The sequence below is a fragment of the Solanum stenotomum genome, chromosome 11 (genome assembly GCF_019186545.1).
Source record: "Solanum stenotomum isolate F172 chromosome 11, ASM1918654v1, whole genome shotgun sequence".
Taxonomy (NCBI): Eukaryota; Viridiplantae; Streptophyta; class Magnoliopsida; order Solanales; family Solanaceae; genus Solanum; species Solanum stenotomum.
The window spans coordinates 19,122,138-19,131,618 of record NC_064292.1 but is presented as its reverse complement, the minus strand read 5'-3'; positions in this window follow the sequence as shown (position 1 = coordinate 19,131,618).

The window sequence follows — 9,481 nt, the reverse complement described above, 5'->3', positions numbered from 1 at the left end:
CCTGCTTTCCCATTAGGGACAATCTCTGCAAGTGCGTATATTTCATTAATGATAGACGCGAATCTGGTAGGAATCTCTCGAAGAGTGTCTTCACCTTTCATCTCGAATAGTTTATACTGTCGATTCAAGAGGTCAATTTTTATTTATTAACATGATATGTACCTTGATGGGTTGTTTGCAGAGTGTTCCTGATTTACTTAGCAGTAGAGCGAAATGAGATTTGATTGTACTCATCAAGTGGGAAAATGTAAAAATTATTAATTATTTCTTACTTCTAGTTCAAGTTTACCTGCAGCCCAAGTAATATCATAAATAATATTTTTTGAATAATAGATCTCGTCCGTACATTGGTTACTTGATGGACGTACCAGATTAAATTTTAACCTCTATAAATTGGTCATCCTTCCACCTATTAGGGTTACCACATATTCTCTACAATAATTACATCGCTGATGGTTGTGGTAACGTAAGGCTAGGGCAAGGAGGTAGAAACCAATTTACGACTAACGCTTTCGCTTTTCTCTATGATGATGTCTTCCGCATCATGTAAGTGCCCCTAACGATCTCTATGTAAGATTATCGTGTTCAAAATCCTGATATTATGTATTAAAATATTTAATCTTACATGTGACATCTGAGCCTGGATTGTTTGAACATATAATCTTACATATATATGAAAATAATTATCATGTAATGGAATTAAAAAATTGACACGACAATGTCAACATTATCGTCTCTCAAGCTTTTGTACGTGGAAAAATACTACTAGTTTATAATTGAGATTGGAATTGCAACTACTTAAAGTTGTTACTCATAATATAGACGTTAGCTTTGGAGTTGTTCTAATTAACTGAGAAGAACAGGAGCACTCTAAACAAATCATGGGCATGATGCCACGCCACCATGTGATTACATATACTATTTACCTCTACCTGCTAATAAAAATAACAATCTAATGAGTGGTAGAAATTCCGGTTTTTGTTCTTGACTATTAATTAAAGGTGTTTGGACTCTTAAGTTAATGAAGTCTTGTTAGCAAAGTTTAATTTGCACAAATTCTAAAATCTTTATCTTCTCATAATGTAATAATTATATTTGTTTTTAGATTGTGCAATAAATTAAAGTGATTGTTATACTAAGCAATAAATAATATGTTTATAGTTAGTGCAATATAGTTTGTTAGTCATCAAAGTAGCCAAACTAGAGAAATTAAAGCCTACACATATAATATTTATGATCACTTGACATGTGTGGATTAATACAATTCATTATTTATTAGCATATTCAGTACTACAAGAGAGACCGAGTCTGGTTTTTCAACCTGATGCATGTATTATGTTTCTATAGTTTGTTAGTCACCAAAGTAGCCAAACTAAAATGTATAAAATTATTCACATGCACAAAATTTTATGATATTATGTACGCATTTGTATTTATATAGCTTGTTAGTCACTAAAGTGGCCAAACTAGAGAAATTAGCGTCTACACATATAATATTTATGATCACTTGATGCATGTATTGTGTTTCTATAGTTTGTTAGTCACCAAAGTGGCCAAACTAAAAAGTATAAAATTATTCACATGCACAAAATTTTATGAGATTATATATGCATTTGTATTCATATAACTTGTTAGTCACCAAAGTGACCAAACTAGTATGGTTAAGAAAAATATGCACTCATAAAATTGTCATTTATCTATGAAGGTTAATTAAATGCCTATATCAAAAAATAAATAGATAAATTGACTTTCACTATTGCTAGAACTTAAGAATTTACCCAAAGGTGAATCTATCATTCTACGAATAGTGAAAATTATGAGGTATATTGATATTTTTGTCAAATATATATTGTATATCCAAATATATCGTATATGTTTGATAAAAAATATTCAATTACCTATCAAAGATAAAAATGACATTTAAATTATGATAATGTGTCGTGGTATCTACCCAAAGGAGAATTACGATATATTTTTATTGTTTTACTGAATTCACATTATTTTCTAATTTGTGAGCATGTATATCTATTTTGCAGTTCTTCCTCTTCATTCTCATGCTTCTTCTGTTACTGTGTTCAATGGATTGAACTTCTCTGAATGGCATGGACAAGTCCAGTTCCACTTATGTGTGATGGATCTTGACTTGGCTCTGCTGAATGACAAACCCACTGCCATTACTGATAATAGCAGTAAGGATGAGAAGTCTTTTCATAAATCATGGGAGCTCTCTAACAGATTAAGACTTATGTTTATGCGAATGACTGTTGATAACAACATTAAGAATACTATTCCACAAACAGAAAGTGTCAGGGAATACCTGAAGTTTGTGGAAGAACATTTTTCGTTCTGCTAACAAGTCTCTGGATGGTACACTAATGGCTGAACTCACGACCATGAAGTTTGATGGGTCGCGCAGTATGCAAAATCATATCATCGAGATGACTAACTTTGCAACAAGACTTTCACCTTGGGGATGAAAGGGCACGACACCTTCTTGGTTCAGTTTATTCTGAACTCATTGCCTCTTGAGTATGTACCATTCCAAATTAACTATAACACTATTAAGATAAGTGAGATGTTAATAAATTGTCCAGTATGCTTACTCAAGAAGAGTCAATACTTAAGATATGAAAAGGTCATTCCATTAACCTCATGGGTCAAGGACTTAAAGTGAAGGTCAACAAGTTTAAGAAGAAGAAAACACCTGCTAAAGTTCCACATGATGCTTATAAGAAACTCAATGCTGATGTTTGTCGTTTCTGTAGAAAGGAAGGACACTATAGCTAAATGAAAGTTTTGCTTAGTTGTGGCATAAACGTTTGGGTCATGTATCCAAAGAACGATTAGAAAGATTAGTAAAGAATGAAATTCTTCCGAATTTGAATTTTGTTGATCTTGATATATGTTTGGATTGCATTAAAGGAAAGCAGCTTCTTGAAATTACACACACTGATATTTGCAGACCCTTTCATGTTCCATCTTTTGATGGAGAAAAATATTTTATCACCTTTATCGATGATTTTTCACATTATGAATTTATCTATTTGTTGAAAGAAAAATCTCAAGCAGCGGACGCTCTCAAAGTGTACTTTAAAGAGGTTGAAAGACAATTAGGTAAGAAAGTGAAAATCATTAGGTCAGATAGAGTTGGTGAATATTACGGAAAGTATAATAAATCAGGACAATGTCCACGTCGAATTGCAAAATTCTTCGAAGAGCATGACATATATGCACAGTATACTATGCCATAAAGACCTCAACAAAATGGTGTTGCAGAAAGGCGTAATCGAACACTTATGGATATGGTTAGGAGTATGATGAGTAATTCCTCATTACCCAACTCAATGTGGATATATGCTATTAAAACCGTTGTATATTTATTGAATAGGATTCCTCGTAAGGTAGTTCCAAAGACCTCTTTTGAACCATGGACTAGAAGAAAGCCTAGTTTAAGACACCTGTATGTTTGGGGTGTCAAGCGGAAGCTAGAGTTTATAATCCACATGAAAATAATTAGATTCTCGAACGGTAAGTGGTTATTTTATTGGTTATCCAGAGAAATCTAAAGGGTATAGGTTTTACTATTCAAATCATAGTTCGAGAATCGTTGAAACCGATAATGCAAATTCATTGAGAATGGTGAAGTTAGTGAGAGTGTTGAATGATAAAGTGTGGAAATTAATGAGGTAAGGGTAAATATTCCATTGCCCTTGAATGTACCTACTTCCACACCAATAACAAATGTTGTTCCTCTTGTTGAATAACATTTTAACAATGTTGAACAATATTTGGGTGAAACATTTCAAGAAATAATTAACTCACAAGTATCTGACACAAACGAACCACAAACAGTGCCATTAAGAAAATCTCAAAGAGAAAGAAAAAAACTCAGCCGTTTCAGATGATTATGTTATTAATTTGCAAGGGTTAGATTTTGACATTGGAATTAATAAAGATCCGATTTCATTTTCACAAGCATAAATTACTGAGTCTGATAAATGGATTGATGCCATGAATGAAGAGTTATAATTCATGGAATACAACAAAGTCTGGGATCTCGTTCAATTACCAGAAAGTTTTTAAAGAATCGGGTGTAGATGGGTCTTCAAGACCAAATACGATTCTAATGGTAATATTGAACGATATAAAGGCAGACGTGTTGCCAAGGGATACACTAAAAAAGGAGGCATTGATTATAAAGAAACCTTTTCACCGGTCTCAAAGAAAGACTCATTAAGAATTGTTTTGGCTTTGGTAGATCATTATGATTTAAAGTTCATCAAATGGATGTGAAAACTACCTTTCTTAATGGAGACCTCGAATGAGGATGTTTATATGGACCAACCAGAGGATTTCAAAATTAAAGGAAAAGATCAAATAGTGTGTAAGCTAAAGAAGACAATATATGAACTCAAACAAGCCTCACGACAATGGTGAATAAAGATTAATGATACCATAACATCTTTTGGATTTAAGGAGATTACCATTGATCGGTGTATATATCAAAAGATCATTGGGAGTGAGTTTATATTTTTAGTCATGTATGTTGATGACAATTTACTTACTGCTAATGATTTAGGCATAATTGCGTGAGACGAATGACTTTCTCTCTATGAACTTTGAAATGAAAGATATGGGTAAGATATCCTATGTGATAGGGATAGAAATATTCGGTGATAGATCACAAGAATTATTGAGACTGTCTCAAAAAAGGCTATATCAAAAGAGATCTAGAGAGATTTAACATGAGCAATTGTTCAACAAGAATAGTTCCTATTAAAAAAAAAAGAGATAAATTTAATCTCATGCAATGCCCAAAGAATGATGTAGAACGAAAAGAAATGGAAACAATTCCTTATCTTCTATTTTTGGAAGTTTGATATATGTTCAAACTTGCACAAGATCAGATATTAGTTTTGCAGTCGGAATGATAGAAATATATCAAAGTAATCCTGGAATTGATCAATGAAAACCACAAAGAAAGTTTGTGGCATGTTATGAAGCCACAATTCATGCATTATGGCTGCAGAACTTCATTTCAGGACTTAGGGTTGTTGACACCATTACCAAGCCGCTGAAAATTTATTGTGATATTACTGCAATAATATTCTTCTCCAAGAACGATAAGTACTCCAAAGGTGCCAAACATATGAAATTAATGTACTTTACTGTCAAGGAAGAAGTTCAGAAACAAAGAGTGTTACTTGAGAATATTAGAACTGATCTCATGATTGCAGATCTGTTAACAAAAGGCTTACAACCAAAGACATTTAAAGACATTTTCAAAGAATGGGTCTTGGTTGTACTTATGATTGATACATTTATGATGTTTTTACACTCTGAGCTCTATTATGTGTTTTTGATATACATTAATGAATTTCTTGTTTCTCATAATGGTGTATACATTATTGTTTTGAGATATTACAAGATAAGTCTTTATGAGACATTATTGTGGACCGTAATGCTATATGTTTTTATAGTTTATGAATCTAGTATGATAAGTTGCTAATGTAGTAGTATATGGAAGGAAATATGTAGCTTAAAATTTATGTACAACCGTCATAACTTGCATTAGTAGTTTGTTATATTGTGGCATGTATGATGAACATTATTGTCATGCTCCGAGCCTACACCCTGGACGTGGCCGGCACTCGAAGACCATTGCTGGCCTCAAGCGAACCCTTGGCCTGGCTTACTAACTCAGCGGAAGACTATATGCATATTTATAAAGATCAATAGCACACTACTCAACTTAACTAATGAAATAACTTAGAATGTTTAATAGTCAACATTCAACTTGGCCAAAATGGCAACTCAAGTCTTAACATATGAAATGAAAAGTAAAGACAACTGAATTCACTAACTGACTGCCTGACTATCTATGAAGCCTCTAAACAACTGAGATGGATGTTGGGACAGGCCCGCGACATCCTAATGAACTAATACTAAAACTGAAAGCAATGTGAATGAATCCTCTGGAATGCAAAAAGGCTCACCAACAGACGCTGAACTGCTCACTGGATCAACGAATGCGCCGGATGCCGATCCTAGTTACCTGTGTCTGCATCATAAGACGATGCAGGCCACCTGGCATTAGTATATTGAATGTACGAGTATGTGAGTTGGAATGCTAAAACAACATAGGCTCGAAAGAGATTATGAAAGAAACACCTACCTTGGCTCTTCTCAACTCTTGAATACTTAAATAAACTCATTTCATTATAAAACAGTTTAAAACAAGTGCAATATAAAGAAAAACTGTTGAAAATATGCTGTCAATTCATAATCATAATATCATAAAAAGACAAACCATGCTTCCTCTCAAAGTCTACTTGTGCAATGCATGAATGAAGTCTCATACCCCCATTCACGCTAAGCAAAACCCCTTGAGGAACCATGCTACTACTGCTGTGGGAGTTTCTCTAACCGACAATCATCACTTAAGAACTATAGTGATGATACAACGCTTTACCTCACGCTGTCGAGGCCCATCCTATACCTTCCCGTGATATAGGAAGCTAATTCACTAAGTGGATCCACTAGTCTATGTGAAAATGATTCATCTAATAAGTATGACCCTTTTCTACCTATGATGGCTATATGGTTTATGGAGACTTGAGTTAATATGAACTCGCATCCCCATATCGGTGCTCAATACTACTCCCAAAAATACTTAGTTCTTTATGTTTAAAAACATACCTTTTTTGTGATTTGAGATTAGTGCTCAAAAACATAGCTCAAAGGCTATCTCGGAAATCTCAGTTTCCCTGCTTGCTTCATTTAGAAAACTATTTCTCTTTTCTCAAAACTAGCCCGAAGGCTCTTTGAAAATCTCAGTTTCCGTTTTTGTTTAAATGTGAAAATATTTTAAATCTTTTTTGGAATACTTAGTCCCCATATACTTTTGAATAAATGAACTTCAATCTTTACTCTTTACTCTTTACTCAACTTGAACAGTAAGTCTTAAAACAAAGTTAAAAGCATTTGCAAAAGACTTCTTGAAAAGACTCGAAGAACTTCCTAAACTTGGCTCTTAACTTTCCTTGAATTTGAATTTATGGATTCAAGGTTATGATTCATGTTTTTGGATGATTTCTAAATGTTTAGAAGTCATTTAGAGTAGTTAGAATCAATAGGAAGTGTTAATACACTTTAAAAGGACTTAAATAGGCTAAACGACAAAAACTGGTGAAAAACGACGATTTAGGCACATCCCGAGCGTGCTGCGCCAGCCCCAACTTACTAGGGCTCAAATCTGGCGCACTGCTGGCGCGCTGCCCCAGACTGCCTGACGCTATGGGGCCCGTCGTGCCAGCCTCTCTTCAGGCAAAAATTCTGACGAGCTATTGATCTCGTTTTCTAATCCTAAATCGTTTTAATTCGATTCTTTTTCTCAAATTCACTTTAGATTCATGTACCCAAATCATATACACAAAATCTAACCCAACAACTTAAAGAAACAACACTTAATCATCAAGAAACTCCTTAATCCCAACTCATGTTCAAGAACGAAATCAATTCAAGAACAACTATCAAGAACATCAAATTCTCAATCTTTTTAGGACAAAAATACGCTGAATTACACATGCTTGGCGCGTGGGTGAACTAACCCAACGCTATGTGATCTCACATACCTCTTAGGGATCAAACCCATGGCAAAAATCTGCTACAACACACAAGGATCTCGAGGGACGCTTGATCCTCTCCTCTTTTCTCCTCTTTTCTCTTCTTTTCTCTTCTTGAACTCTCAACTAAAACCCTAGGCTAATTTTAGGATTATAAAACTGAACCGAATAGGATTAGACCCTAAAATATTACTAAAAATGAATTAAATTTGATTGGGTAAGGAAAAGACCAAAATACCCCTCACTATTTTCGGCTAACTTTCCTTAACTTGACAGCCTAACTTGAAAAGGCCATATCTCACTCATCCTAACTCAAAACTTAGCAAACTCGGTGGCGTTGGAAAGATAATTCAAAGATCTTTCCTAAGGTACCTATAGCACACGTAAAACATCATGAGCTAGGAGTTATGGTCGTTTGAAGTTGACCCAAAACTCATACTTAGATTAACTTGCAAAATTTTAGATTTTGCTATTTCCAATTTAGTTCTTTTTCGAACTCAAGGTGCTAGATCTAGTGAACTTAACACTTGAGAAATTTTAATTCCTCGGTAAAATCCTACTCACAACGAAGGATGGTTCAAGTCTTAGCTCAAAAATTTTCTGGGGTGTTACAATTATAGAAGATATTTATTATATGCACAACTAATGTTTATGAAATATTAATGTTATATGATTATTGGGCCAAGTGGGAGAATGTAAGAATTATTAATTATTTCTTACCTATGGACCAAGTTTACTTGCAGCCCAAGTAATACAAAAAATAATATTTAATGAATACTAGATCTCGTCCGTACATTGGTTACTTGATGGACGTACCAAATTAAGTCTTAACCTCTATAAATTGGTCATCCTTCCACCTATTAGGGTTACCACATATTCTCTACAATAATTTCATTGCTGACGGTTGTGGTAGTGTAAGGTTAGGGCAAGCAGGTAGAAACTAATTTACGACTAACGCTTTCGCTTTTCTCTGTGATGATGTCTTCAGCATCAGGTATATGCCTCTAACGATCTCTATGTAAGATTATCGTGTTCAAGATTCTGATATTATGTATTAAAGTATTTAATCTTACAATTGTATCCTGGTTCAGTTTATTATTGGATAGCGTAGACTTATTGTAGAACTGAATTTGGTTCTCAAACATTAAGTCTCATTATCAAAATACTTTAGTCGAGCCGTCAATATTTCTTAAATCAACAAGAAGATCATATGATCTGATCTACATAATGTTAGATCTTACGAAAGTTATCTATTTGCATTTACGGGTATTGTCATATTATCATATTCTATAAGGTAGTCAAATATTGATATTTGTTTCAAATCAAGCAAAGACACTATCAACTTTTAAAGCATGTGACTCAAACACATCAAGAGATGTGTGATTTTAATTTGAAAAGAATATTCAAGTAATATTGTAGGCATACTACTTGCAAATTTCAACTGAAAGAAGAATATATTAACGAAGACCACGATAAAGTTAATTTCAGCAAAATGCTTTTTCAGACACGATCTTCAATGCAATTGTGAAAATATTTTTTTTCTTTAAATATGATAGTTTGGCGGAATAGCTCACTGAGGATCGGTGATCTCAACATTTGAGAAGTTTTTATATAAGGGGAAAATTAATTGTCTTTGAGATATCAAGTAATGATTTTATTAAGGGGAATAAAGAAGGCATCACACCTTTTCTTTCTTTGATAAGGTTTTGTCCTACTTGGTTTTCTTTAGAAGATTTTTAACGAGGCAACAAACAATCCGTACTAAAAGATATGTGTATTCTCTTTTTTATTATTAAAATTTATTTTCACAAGATTTTTTCTTAATAAAATTTTAAGGAGGCACACCATCTCTGGAC